This window comes from Artibeus jamaicensis, unplaced genomic scaffold, assembly GCF_021234435.1.
Source record: "Artibeus jamaicensis isolate MK-2021 breed Jamaican fruit bat unplaced genomic scaffold, CSHL_Jam_final contig_387, whole genome shotgun sequence".
Classification (NCBI taxonomy): Eukaryota; Metazoa; Chordata; class Mammalia; order Chiroptera; family Phyllostomidae; genus Artibeus; species Artibeus jamaicensis.
Window position 1 is genome coordinate 6618952 of NW_026521812.1, and position 14610 is coordinate 6633561.

At 42.1% G+C, this 14610-nt stretch overlaps 1 protein-coding gene across 9 annotated transcripts in view; it reads right to left on the reverse strand.

The window, feature by feature from the left end:
* Positions 1 to 12112, reverse strand: part of L3MBTL3 (L3MBTL histone methyl-lysine binding protein 3) — a 98564-nt gene extending 86452 nt beyond the window's left edge. For 4 of the 9 annotated variants that reach the window (XM_053664917.1, XM_053664916.1, XM_053664915.1 and 1 more), the window contains exons 1-2: positions 10427 to 10499; positions 8518 to 8591 (exon numbers count right to left, since the gene is read on the reverse strand). The gene's annotated coding sequence lies outside the window, so the exon portion shown is untranslated. Of the gene's footprint in view, positions 1 to 8517; positions 8592 to 10065; positions 10292 to 10391; positions 10500 to 10981; positions 11125 to 11238; positions 11328 to 12025 lie in introns of those variants that run through there. The other 5 variants (XM_037147898.2, XM_037147903.2, XM_037147900.2 and 2 more) reach the window with 5 other exon arrangements.
* Between the last annotated feature and the right edge of the window lie 2498 nt (positions 12113 to 14610).

The window sequence follows — 14610 nt, forward strand, 5'->3', positions numbered from 1 at the left end:
TGCTGAGGAGGCATTAAAGCTTCCTCATGAACCAACTCTGGTTCCAGAAACCTGCTTTCAAAAACCTGGTACAGATGCAAACAGAAAACACAGTGAGAGACTACAGCAAGAGACCAATAGGAAAAAGAGAGATGAAAGCTATGGGTCCTCCCCAAAGCGGGGGCTAGAATGACTACGGTAGGAGTCTGCTGTAGATGAGTCCTGGAGTACGCGTTGGTGACTTGCCGCCGGGAAAAGAAGGGCTGGAAAGAGAGTCTGCACCCCATTATAATAATATGTATTATATTGTATCATGATCATCTACTTAGAGGAGGCTTTAGAGGAAAGAGACTTCATTTCTTTATTCTTTGTGAATGTCTAAAATAAGTATCAATAAAATGTATCAAGTGAATAAGTAAAAGAGAAGGGGAAAATGCAAGACTAGTTGCCTAGAAACAGATTGGGGAGAGGGGAAATCAGAAAAAAAAATCTTCGTTTGTCCATCTATCTCATATTCGCCAGTGAAAATTCTATCTACCAACTAAGCTGCTAAGTATTTATTTACCTCTTTGGCAGAAGCATAACATTACCGATCCAAGAAACACTCCTGATTTAAGTGTCAGTGGAGAACACATCAAAAAGAAAGTTCAATTCAAGCCTCTTAAACAGGCGTATTCAACAGGGTAAGAGAAAAATCTAAACTCACACTTGAAGCATCTCTCAACAAACACACATTGCTACAAAGGAAAATTTTCCTTTCAAATCAAGCATGACAGATACCAGCTTTGATATTCTACTCAACCCGACTGATAAGAACTCTTTAAGTCACAGACATATTAGAATAGAGATCTGTGTGGAGAGATGTGAAATTTTGCCCCAGGGGCCAAGTTCACAGATTTTAGGTAAGCAAACTCTAGATCATGCTGATGTAAGAACTGAAATCTTAGTAGCGTCAAGAACAAGCCTAATCTATCCCTAAATAGTAGACACCCAAGTGACAACTAATCTATGCTTCCTTTAAAAATGGAATCAGTTATTATGATGGTCCTTTCATACTGATATAACAAACCTCCAAATCTAGTGGTGCTATTTTAATGAGAACAACCCTATTTATATATAACATAGCAATGTTTATCTGATTTGTTACCTTTTCTGCCATGGAGATTATATGCAAAGGTGTAATCACCGAAGACAACCTTTACAAAATCTCAACTTCCTGCCCTTCCTTTTGTTACTGTACAGATGAATTATTTGAGATTCTGTGGCCTAACCTACATACTTCCTTTAAATGAGAAACAGAAAATGAAAAATGCCTTTCAAGAAAAAAAAATGTACATAGAAAACGAAATCACAAACTGATATTAAATTGGCCTATGGCATATTTAATACACTCTCATCAAATGCTTTTATCTGAAGTTCATTTTCAATGTACAGTATAATGATATCTCAATTTGAGGCAGAAATAGCTTGAAAAATGCTATCATATCATCACCATACTACCCTAGCAGGGTAATAACAGAGATTTTACACCATTACAGGGATTCAAAGGGAATTAAAAGAACAAGAACCTGTCTTACACAGATATTTTGATGCTTATGCAAAATAAACCTGAACTAAAAAAAAAAGCCCAATAGTATCTTTTTTATTTTATTTCATAATTTTTTAATTGTTAAGAGTTTTTTCTTATACTCCTTCATATTTTTATAGAATGCAGAGCTAAATTAAAAGATTTACACATGATTTTTCTATTGCATGTAATAAAGTAGATCTGACTAGATCTTTATTCACTCATGGAAGTCATGTCTGCAGGCTTATCTTGATAACCACCGGTTGCTAAACTCCTTATCAATAGATTGAACAGCTAGGCCTCAAAGCTACTAAATAAGACCACAAACCAACGGGGTAAATTATTTAAATCATTTAACAACTAGACCAGACTGCCCACTTAGCAATTTCAATTCACAGTTCAGGGTTCAATCTGTGTAACAGATGGAGAAAAATAATCAACTGATTTTGGTGCCTAAACAATCCTACTTGAAATGAGCTAGTAACTGAACTAGTGTAATTCCATAAAATTACACGTAACATAAAGCTGTGGTCTAATCTTGAAAAGGCCAGGCACATAATAGATGCTCAAAAAAACTTAGCAGATAAAAGAGCTTCAGTTAAGGACAAATAGTCTACCCTGTCATCAATGCATACAATGGCATCCTAAATCAGAATAAAGCTCTCCTGAGGGACCATAACTTGTACAACAGATGCATACAACTCCTATTGCAACACAGAACCTCCCAATGAATCAAGAGACTCTTTATTCACTTTGTAAACATGGGCATCCTCTTTTGGTTAATGAGTATAACATCAGTAATTATAGCACTGCTGATGAATATATTCTTGGTCATATCATAGTCCCTGTCTTCATTTTTAAATTTTGATTCCAACACTGTACATTCCCCCCATGCACCCAGCTTCTCCTGATTATCTCTATCCCTCATTTTAATGTTCTTCTTTCCTTTTATAATCCTGGCTTCTGAGTAAATTCCATCATCTTCTGAATTTAGTTTGGTAAACTGAGGTCCCATTCTTTTTATTTACTGACTGATTTACAGTTTTTGATAACTAACCCTATTAACTTATCAGGTCTCTTGCTACACAAAACAAATTAAAGCTTTTAAATAAATAAGCCCAGTAATTTCCAAACTGAATCTGAATAATGTTTCATTACCAGTTTGTGATCATTTCAAAGCCGTGAGCTAAACGAAAGTGTTCTTTGCAGTATAAGTCAATAATTGGCCTTTTTGCAATTCTTGGTTTAAAAAAGGGAAAAAAAGGCAAATGAAGAGACAGAGATTTCTTCCCATTATTTTTTTCTTATACCTGCTTCCCATTGTTCATCTTAGAGAACCCAGATGTAAGAGAAAATTTACTAATCTGAAAATTACTTTTCTCAGAAATATTCTAGGACTTACCATTCTGAAAATCAGAAACATCAACACATAACAAGACAATCATTCCTTTTAGGACATGGCACCTCCCAGGTGTTGAACTAAATACACGCTAATGTACGAACAGAACTAAACTCTTCCCAGGTGTATCTGGTCAATAACAGCTCTCAGAATGTTCTGGGAGATACTTTCTGAGCAATGGCATCTTTGGGTATTCTCTGGCTGATCCAACTGTTTAAAAAAATTTTTTTATTTGAATTTACTGGGGTGACACTGGTTTATAAAATTACGTAGGTTTCAGGCATACAGTTCTATAATACATCATCTGTATATTGTACTATGTGTTCACCACCTCAAACCAAGTCTCCTTCCACCACCACTTACCCCCCCCACCCTCTTCTCCCTCCCCCCACCCCCTTTCCCTCTGGCAATCACCATACTGTTGTTTGTCTGTTTTTGTTTTGTTTTTGCTTACTCTCTTAGGAAGAGAAAGATGCTCTTTAGAGTGGAAGGCAGGCCTATGCAGGTCAAAAACTTGGGACAACAAGAGGGTGCTGTGTATCTGAGACATAGAAAAGAAGAGGCAGGAGAAGCAGCAGCTCAAAAGGAGTAGGGGTGACAATGGAAACCAATCTTGTCTGTGCTTTACGCGTTAGGTGACGCATCATCTAAAATGAAACCAACAGCCAAGTTAAAGTATCTCAAAGTCTGAGATATTCCAAGTGGCAAAAACCAGGACATGTAGATGTTTACTTCTCCTTCATCCAGTGAACTGTTAAGAAAATCAATAAGATGGTGAGGTGTGCAAAGTGGTGATAGTGAATAGCTAGTCTGGCAATTATGTTGCGAATCCATGCAAAACCCCTCTGACCTACCTGCTATAATATAATCATTTTCTTCCTTTAGCCCCATTCAACAAATAAACTATTTTATGTTGTAGGGGGATCTTAAGCCAGTATCCTTTTCCTTGGTTCCACCCCTTTCAAATTGTATAAGAATGCAGACAAGTTACTAAGTATCCCTGAGGGCCAGTTTGCTCTAAAAGAGAAAGAATAATACCAAATGCTCAAGGTTAGTGCAAGTATTTGAGATAACACTCAGTGCCTAGAACAGTACCTGGACATACAGATGGCACTCAGTATTTGTTGGATAAAGTACTTAGATTAATGTTTGACAACTGGATGGCATTCCTTATACAATCACACCTACCTACCACATCAACATTTCACAGTGTTTTGCAGATGACACCCCACCACCCAGGTCCTACTTTAGAAATGCATTTAACACCACATTCAGCTGTATCACTATAGTACTTACTAAACTCATCTCTATCACTCACTAGCACTGAGCCACAGTTTTATTTTGTTAATTACCAACAGGTATGTTTAGGCTATCTCCTCAACCAGATTATTAATGCATTGAGGCAAGGCACATTCATCCAACCTCTCCTAAGTGTTGATTATGTGAAGCACTCCCTAACAGAGACTTACACAAAACAGATGCGCAATAAACATTTCTGACTGACACAAAACACTAACTATAGAAAGAATAATACAGAAGGCATCTTAACTATTACACATAATACACATGTAATTCTTCCTGTCACTACCAGAGTCACTAATTCTAAGTCTACTTCTTGGAGGCTCATCAGATCACCTAACTTTACTCAAGCTCCTCTCAAAAGTCCTTGTTCTTCCACCAAACCACTCTCTCCTAAACAGGGAACCCCTGAAGGTCTTTCCCAACCTGACTTCATAAGTCAAACTCAGTTACATTTCAAGGTACCCTTTCCTGGTGTTTTGCTTCCATCTACTTCCCGCATAGCTGATGTTGCAACGAATACAAACTAGTTCATAATCTCATCTCAATGCAATGATTTAACTTAGCAACGAGTAGAGAGGTAACACGAATATTCCCACTGGATAATGAAGTCTTTACAAAATACATCTTCGGGAGGCCCTGAACTTCAAGATAGCATATGTAAATAAACATACAAATGAATACATAAAGTTTTATTTAAATACAGTGTCTCCCAGATAAATAGTTTACTTTAAAGGCACCATCTGTCAAACCCTTGTGAGTAATGAGTCCTTCCAGAGTAGTAAGGAAGGAAAGTTATAGATCTTCTCCAGAGTCACCTTTGTGAACATAGTCAAAGCAGAAAAGAATCAGTCCAAACCCATCACCCTCACTAGATTTACAATTCAAGCATTCCCTGACAGTGGGTGAAGAGATTCTTACTCTTTTCTGAAGACTAGGCATTAAAACAGAAATGTAACATATTGTGCTCTGTGTATACAGTTATAGGCCATGGCCCTGCCATGGAAAGGAATTCGCCTTTCCTGGCTCACTGGCTCCCAGGAGTGCTACAGCCCTGATTCTTTTCTACTGGCACAAAGTACAACTGTTACACTCACGTTAGCAGAGCTCAGAGCTGTGTCTACTCCTCGGGTGAGGGTCTAGGGAATTCCTCAAGGGCAAACACCTAGTCTTTTAGTGTTCGGCACTGTAAGAACTCAGTAAAAACTGGTTAACCAGTAGAAATATTGCCAAGGGGAATCACTCAAGTTTTCCTTCCTTGGGACTCCAAGGGTACCTTGTCCCATACCACATAATGTAACTTCTCTTATAAATTTCCCGTCCTGACAATATCTACTACAAACAGTCTTGGTTGAAATACACAAGTATATTTCTTAGAAATAAACTACCAAACAAACCAGTGGAGATTATTCGACAAATAACCCCCAATTACTCAGGGACTAATTAAACAGGACATATATATCTTCTTCACTATTTGTTTTTTGTTTTTTGGTTTTTTTTTGGATTCTTAGAACAATGATTAGATAATGTATAAGAAAAGAGAAATGCACTAAAATGTGTCAGGGTTTGTCAAGTTCAGTATCAAACGGAAAATAATAATAGTACTTGTGACATTTTTTTCTTCTGTCCGGAAGAGAGTTGGTAATAATTAGAAAAAAGGAGCAAAGGGGTCCAGAAACCATAGGTACAGGGGAGCCCTTCATGAACCTTTCCCTAAATCCACAGTCATTTGCAGGATCCAGTTCCTGCCCCGTGTGGTCTAAATCCTTACTACCCTAGTTACCTATTTTCTCATCCTCATTTCCCAGCAGACTTAAGCAACTGAAGTATTAATTACTGGACACGAATTCCCCTCACACCGGCCCTTCTACTTTTACTGCCCTGCCATTTCCACAATTAGGCATCACTTTAAATCTGAAGTATTCAGTTCATTTATTCCTACCTATGAAATGACTAGTTTGGGATATATAAATTTCAGTTTGTCTTCAGCACCATGTTAAAATAGTCCCTTTCCTCAAAAAGCCAATAATACTATAAAATATAGACTACTTTTTTTCCTAAAAAATACTATCCTCTGAAAGTACTGTGACAGTCCATATAATATATACACCAGAAACCAATCTAATAATTTTATCCAGGAATTAAATCACTCGGTTCTGTCCTAAACAACCTACCTTCGCCTTTCATAAAGCATAGCTAAAGTAAAATAATAAAATGACTACCAAACATTTGAATTACCGTATTTTACAGTGTTTAATGTGTTTGCATGTATATTGCACACTCATGTTTTTGACCCAAACTTTCAGGGAAAAAATTTTTAACTTTTAATTCAATTTTTCTATTTCTAGATAAAGCCTAGTATCGTATTCCAGGGTATTATTTTGCATACGGATATTGTTATTGCTTTCTAGAGTTACACTTTTAATGTATAAGCATAAATAAAAGAATTAGAAACTTTTCTATAGACAGAATTAGTACTACCCATGTATAATGTACATCCTTATTTTTACCTCAAAAATTTGGGCCAAAAAGGGCACATTATACACAGCAAAATATGGCAATTCTTCACAGTTCTCCAAATTTTGTTTTATTTGATGCTTTCAACAAAGACAGCAAGGCAAGTTTTATTGCTCCCAGTTTCCACATGGAGAAATGTAGGCTGAAAGAGGTAAAGGAATTTAAACAAGGTTTTTAGTGACTAAATTATCTTCCGATTCCTATTCTAGCACTCTTACCTACAGCCTCCATGACTCCTCAAATGCAGGGGGGAAAAAATCACTGAATTCCACTCAGCACGTCTAAACACAAGACTCCCCAGCCTGGGAAACACATCACTCTGCCTGAACTCTACTTCTGTCTCTGGGATGCTCCGCTGTGTCTGCTGCAGGATGCACGGGGACCACCTCTCTTTATTTTGCTGATAACATTACTGAAGATGATTCACAAGCAGAAAATAACAATAGACTCCTGTTAACAATCATTTTTATATCGGTTGTTACTCAGTTTTGACATCCAGACCACACCTATCCTGGCTATAATATAAAGGTTGTATTATAACCCATGAGGGTTAATAGTCTTCCTTGTAAAAGGTAAGGCTAATTTATTTTGTTTTCTTTTATTTTTGCCAAACAACATCAGCAACTCTTAATGCTCAAGAGAAGGAAAAGAGAAGCAGACAGGCAGAGGGAAAGGATTAAAGGGAGGATAAGAAAAAGATATAAATAGTAGAAAGCACTAGAGTAGCCCAAATGTACTTCGATGCTGTACCCAAGTGAGGGCTGACCCGTGTGCCTGAGAATAACCTTTGTCCTGAAGATAGATCCTGAATTACTGAGGACAAACCAGCACCCTCCAAAACTGCCAAAGGGATCTTAATGGTCAACAGCTGTTTTCCCTGTGGAGCTACAGTTCAAAAACATTGACAACCCTATGATAATACAAAAAAAAATGCACTACAACCCTACAACATGGTATCTAGCACACGTGACCCATGTTGGATTTAAGCCACTTAAGTTAAATACCCGCAAAGCGCCGGCTGTAAAATTTACCTACAAATTTTTACCAAGTTCCAGAATCACTAATATCATTGTGTACTTACACAAGTTATATTAATTTAGAATTGCTTTGTTCTAGTTTTCCCATTTCTTTTTCAGTAGAAAACAGGGACAATTGAAATTCTCATTATGAATCTGCTAAGAACTCATGGATAGAGAACAGACTGATGGCTGTGGGGGGCGGTTTGCAGGGCTGGTAAAAAAAGAGCAAAAAGATTAAGAAAAAGAAGGAAAGATTAAGAAAAAAAAAGGGAAAGGAAAAAACTGGGAGACACAGACAACAGTATGGTGATTACCAGAAGGAAGGCGGGGTTTGGGGAGGCAGAACAGGGTATGGGGGAGTAAGGGGTGACAAAGGAAAACGGACTTGAGATGGTGAACATGCAATACAATATACAGATGATGTACTACAGACTTGTACCCTGAAACCTGTATCATTTTATAAACCGATGTCACCCCAATAAATTCAATTAAAAAAAAAACCAAGAATCTGGTGGGAGATTCAGTCCAAAGATTTCTCAGGACAGTCTCATAACTTTTCCCAATGTTTTACTCCAGGTTCAATCGGTGCCAAGATTTCCATGCACTCAGTGCAGCCCGAATAAAACGGTGTTTCCCCGCCAACCCTGTCCCCACGCGCTCCTCCTTCCTGCTCCCCAAATGCAGCCTTTAATATTTGTAAATACATCAAGCAATTTCTTCCAAAAAGCAAATCTTACCTAGTGGTGATGAGGAAATGATTATCTGATGATCTTTATGACTGCTGCTCACTCCCAAGACTTCTCTGGAAAGTCTAGCACAGATTTAAAGAAAGGTAAAAAAAAAATCAAAGCACTATCGTTGACAAGAAGCCTTCAAGTCCACCACTGGCAATGATCAAGTTTAGCGTCTGAGTCACTGACTTACTGCATAATTTCACACAATATCACTCAGTATGTTAAACTAGTCCTGGATGAAGCGAAATGGGTTTTACCATTTCTATCGCTCCCCTCTCCAAAGTTCCGCCCCTCATTAAAGTTTCACGTGTTCCATGAAAAGCGAGTACAGGGATCATCTGATTCAACTTTAATTTCTCTCATTGCTTTTACCGTTAAAACTAGAGTTGTTTTACAGAACATACAATAACACAATAGATATTATTTAAGCAGTTTTTGTACATAGGCTTAAGTGTTTAAATAACATTACACTAAATATACACAAATGTTTTACCCAGTAACACAAAATTATACTCTTAAAACGAAAAGAGACTATTTATTTTATGACTAAACGACAGCGTTAAATCGTATTTACTAAAGAATAAAACGGTCAACTCATAAAAGGCCCACTTCAACCAAGTCTTTTTCATTGGTTCAAACTTTTAAACACATATCAGTATTTTTATTAACATTCAAAGTGAAAATATCCACTGTGCCTCCTGATTACAGGTTGATAAATGTGTAGACGACAATAAATACGAAAACAATGATTTTCAATCCAGGGAGTGAAGAAGCTCAAGTCCCAGAATAAAAGCACAGTGCCTTTCCCAGGAAAGTAATGAAAGATGAAGTTACGGGGGTCCGCGTCCTCAGAACTCAATTGCTCTCGGACACACTACACTTTCCATTTCTGATCAGCATCCTTTCACTCAACATCTGGCCGCTCACTCAGGTCCTCTAATTACTTCCACGTCTGAACCAACTACGTAGCTACAAGTAAAGGCCAAACTTTGCTTTCGGCCTTCCGAACTTAAAGATGCGTTTAACCACTAGAGGTCTCCCCTTGGCCAGTTTTGCACGTTCGCTATTTTGCTGCACTTGAAACTTTCCGGAGAAATGCTTTACTCGAGTCAGTGTTTTTCTAAAAACTTGCGCAAAAATCCACGCGACCGAGCTAACCAGTAGAGAGACTCTCGGGCTCCCAAAACTAATGAACATATTACAAACAACGTTATAGGAAAACCAAAATTAAAATTCGACGCACTCGCCCCAATCGCGCCGCCCCCATTCTTATTTCTCATCTGTTTTCCTTAACTTAAACTTAGAACAATTAAAAATCTGTTTTTGTTTCTGTGCGCTTTGAATGATCTCTAACGCATTTTTCTGGCGGTAGACCCGAGGTGGTTAAGGAACCGGCCAAGGGATGCAGGGAGGGGGAAGGGCAGACTCACAGCGTCCGAGGAAGTTGCATAAGGAAAGAGACTCCGTTTTTTGGGTCCCCCTCAAAAAATCGGCGGGGAGGGGGAGGAAAAGGAAGCGGTGGGGAGGGAGGGAAACCGAAGCGACGTTTACCTTCGTCTCCCCGTGGAAGGGTGGGGTAAGCGCCACGGTGTTCTCGACCCCAGAGGGCGGCTTGTTACCCCCACCTTTCTCCGAGCGCAGACGGACGATAAGATACCCCCACCAGTCCTCGGGCTACGCGGGGAGGAAACCGCCCGCTTTTAAACTTTCTCTCACGGTCGCGCTACGGGCCGTGCTTTAACCAGAAAGGGTGGGGGGAGGATTATAGGGCCTTTTTTTCTTTGTGGCAATTAAAGTTTTGCCACCACACAAAAGTTGTGCCCTCCCCGTGCCATGCCACCATCCCCCGTCCTCCAGCCCCCTCCTCCAGGACTCACAAGTTTTCCTCCATCTCCCCCCTACACCAGCTCACCGAGCGCGCGGCGGATGCCTCGGCTCCAGCGCTTCCCGATCCCCACCCCCGCCGGCCTCTACTTCCCCCCGCCCGGCCGCGGCGGCGCGAGCACGGCCCGCCGGGCCCAGGACGCGAGTGTGCAAAACCCATTATTCCGGAAAGGCACACGCACGCGGCGCAAGGCGGGCGGCGGCCGGCCTCGGACCCCTTTTTGCCTCCCCAATATAAGGACGACGTAAACAAGTTGCAGGAAAAGCAGCTCCGCGCCTGCCCCCACACAGCCCGCCGCCACCGCCCGCCGCTACCGCTGCTGCCGCTGCTGCCTCCCGACACACGCCCGCGCCCGCACCGGGGCCGGCGCTGCAGCAGCGCGGGGCGAACGCCGCGACGGCGCGGGCTCCCGGCCGGGCCCTCGGCCCGCGCCCTCCCCCGCGCGGACGGCCGCGGCCGGCCCGCTCCGCCTAGCTTCCCGAAGCACTTTCCTGCCTCGGGCAGAAATAAACCGGAGGGTTTATTTTTGTGCAACTTTCCCAAAATGGCGGAAATTGGAGCTGATCTATATGAAATTCTCACACAGTCGGTCGGGAAGGGGGAGGTGGCGAGGAAGAAAATGCAAACTCTCGGCCGCCGAGCCCTGCCGCGGGTCCGTGAGTGTGTGCGTGCGTGTGAGTGTGCGTGTGCGCGGTGGGAGTCGGGGAGGCCCTTCCGCCGCGCACACACACAGCACACGCCGGGGAGACGCGCCTGCACATTCAACCAGTTCATTCTCCGCAGCCCGAGCGGGGAGAAAGTGGCCCGGCCTCTTTTCCCACTGCCTCGGTCTCCCTTACTTGTACTTCTCGCGCTCGCTCGCTGGTTCGCTCGCCGGTGCGCGCCCGGCACAAAGGCCACACGGGCGGAGGGGGCCGCAGGGGCGGCGCGCGGGGCTCGCGCCTCCCGCCGCACCGATCCGCGGCCCCGGCTACCCTCGCCGGCGCCCCCCGCCTCGGCGGCCGCGCTCGCCGCCAGAGCTGCGGCTCCGCGGCGCCCACTCGGGCACGCACCCCGGCAGAGCCCGGCGCCACCGCGCTCCCCCACCCCGTGCCCGGTGTCATGAAAGCGACCAAAGTGACAAGCTCGGGGGGCGAGGAGGAGGGGGCCCACACGCATCCCGCCGCCTGCGCGCCGGCGAGCCCGACGCGGCCGCCTCGCCCCGGCTCCCTTCCGCACGGCCCCACACACCCTTCCCCGTGTGCGCGCAAAGAAAAAAATACAAGTCTCTCCTCCCCCCATTTTTTCCTTTCTCTTTTCTCTCTCTTTTGTTCCTCTTTCACACTCGCACTCACTACTTCAGAGTGAGATGCCCAGAGACTCCCCTTCCAACCGTTTCCGAGTCACTTGCCCACTTTTTTTCCCCAGGATTAAGTTTTCTCCTCTTTCCCAGAGGCGCAGAGAAGTGGGGGAGAAACCCCTTCTGTCCTTTCCCCTCCCCTGATCTGTTTCACAAGACGAGGGTGCGCTTCCTTCTCTCTGTAGGTCTCTTAACTTTCATCCTCACCCAGAAAAATAAATGAATGTCTTTTGCAAGAACACATCTTCAGATTAATTAGAGATTAGATCCGATCAACCGCTTCTTACCCCCAAAATTTCTCTTTTTTTTTTCTCCGTCTCACGAGTAGTCCTGACAAATGGTCCAGGGCTGCGGGCGCAGTGCGCATGTGCGCGTAGAGTCAGAGCTGGGGAGAGGGGAAACTGCGCTGGTGCCGGTGCCGCCGCCGCCGCTGCCTGCCGGGGAGGCTCGCGCTGGCTCCCTGTGCTGCTGCTGCGCCTTCGCCGCTGGAAAGCAGGAATAAAGCTGGTTGGCAAATGCAGCCTGCCTGGAGATACTGTTTCAGGTGCATCTTTTCAAAATTCTTGTCACCGGCTCAGAGCTGGTTCAAGAACAGTCAAAAACAAATATGAAAGACAGCTAAGGTTATAGATTTCTTTGTCTATTTTTCACTTTACTTTTTTTTAAAGGCCATCCTCAGAGCAGCCAGTCTACCACGTACTGTTAAATGTATGCATTCGGCCATTCAAGAGTGGGCCTTAGTTCCATACAAACACTCCCCTAAGGCTAAATACATGCTACAGGTCATGAAAAAATATGACATAAAGTTTTAAGCTTTTACACAGAACCTCCCCTTCTTTAGGACTGGAAGAATACACGATAAAGTGTGCGTGTAAAATGCGCATTCTTTCTGTTTCTTAAGTGTTGATCTCTATTGGTAGGCAGTTTAAGCATGTTAGGCCTCTGTTGTAAAATACCTTGGGATTTGTACATCAACTTAGAAATCAGTACTGAAGTACTTGGCAATCAGCAGGTAGAGGGCTACCTCTTAGTGTATTCAGTCGAGATGGCTGTGTGAGTGGCCCCAAACAGCAAAACCTGTCTTTGTTTAAGGCGTCAAAACTAGATCAAGAAAGAGTGTTGTATTTTGATATTGATACCTTTTCACTTACTCACTGCAGGGCTCTTTTTGGGCAGCTCACCATTCTCCTCTTTTTTAAGTAAAAACAAGTAGTTGCAAAATAATTCAGTTAACTTGAACTTGTGATAATGTCAGTAACAGTTTGCTGTGCTACAATCGAAGTAGCCGGTGGATTTCAGGAATGGCAGAACCAGCTCTTACATTTTTCAGGAGTGGGAAAGTAAGACAAAGGCCCCACCCTGTCAAAGTGGACTACTTATTTTGCATCTAATAAAGGGTAAAGGAGGCCCTTTTCTGAAATTGCTGCCTGAGGCCTAGGATTTAAATATATCACAGATGGAAATTCTGTATTAAAAATCCTTCTCCAAAATGTAAGTAATATGAATCTTGACTGGATTTTTTTACTTAAGGAATGTTCCTTGAACCAGTTTCAGAAAATAAACTGTTAAATTCTTTCCTTAGGACCATGAAATTACCCTAGAGAAGCAGACCACCCGACTATTTCTTCTGTTGGTGTAGTGACTGAATTCTCCAAATCAAAAATCAAGACATATGGCTTGACGTGTACTCCAGAACAAAGGAACAAACCCTAGGAAGCTGAAATAAACTTATAAAATATGCTTCACATGTTGGGAAACCATTGGTTTAGGGGTGTGCAGTGGGGAAGGCTGGGGCAGTGAGAGCTACAGATAATCTCATACAGCCAGTTGACTACAGATGTCACCCACCGCAGCCCATCTTTCTCAGAGCTGCTGCTCTCAAACAGCATAATTAACTAATCTAAAATTTAGCTTTTCTTTTCTTCCTGGCCCTTGAATAAGGAACTGAAATGGCCAAAGGCAGAAGACTACAAGAGAAGGAAAGAAAGCCCAGGAGCCATGTGCAAAACTAAGACCTTACCCAGAAATAAACAAAAATTAATTTCAAATTCCTCTTTCTAAAAATCCATTTAAGATTCATTCTCTGCAGATAATTTTTGGATGACATTTCTGTTTCACATGTATTTTCAGAGAGGCTGGTTCAACAGTCTATAAACTTGTATTAGCGGCCTACCTTATGGTAAATACTCTGCAAGAGGCTGGGGAATAACAGAGGATTAAAAGGAGGCCAGAAGGAATTTAGTCTAGAAAGGGAGACTGTCTAGTAAACCGGGCATTGCTGTACAGTATTGGAAATGTGCAGCAGTATCGGAAATGTGAGGCAGAGCAAGTACAACTGAGGAGCAACTATGACAATAAGAAAGGCTTTCTAGAAAAAATCAGAGCTAAGCTGATGTGAAGGACAAGTGTTCAAGGTATGTGGTCCCACCCTTTTTTCTGAGACGGTGATCCAATTAATAATAATAATAATAATAATAATAAAACTCTGAGTAAAAGTCCAAGGATTTGGAGAACAAGGCTTGCCTGGGATCTGTGCACTTGTTGAAGTTCACTTACAAAAATGAGGATGAATTGAAGCTCTCTGAAACACATTGTCTTTCTCCTCAAGAGATCATCAGTAAAACCTCAAAATGTCATCTCAGTTGTTCCCAAGATGTGGTTTAGAATGGTGAATATTTTGAACGTATTCATGTGTGAGAATAATGACTTTAAAGGCTGCTACTAATTTTTTCTACAAAGAATTCTTTGGTGCCACCACCTGAGACAGAGGCAGAATGAAGCATTAGAATTCAGGTAACACTGTGGTGTTCTTCATCCAAACTGGTATAGTATATAGGACCTTTCTCCATCTGCTCCCTAAATGATCACATAC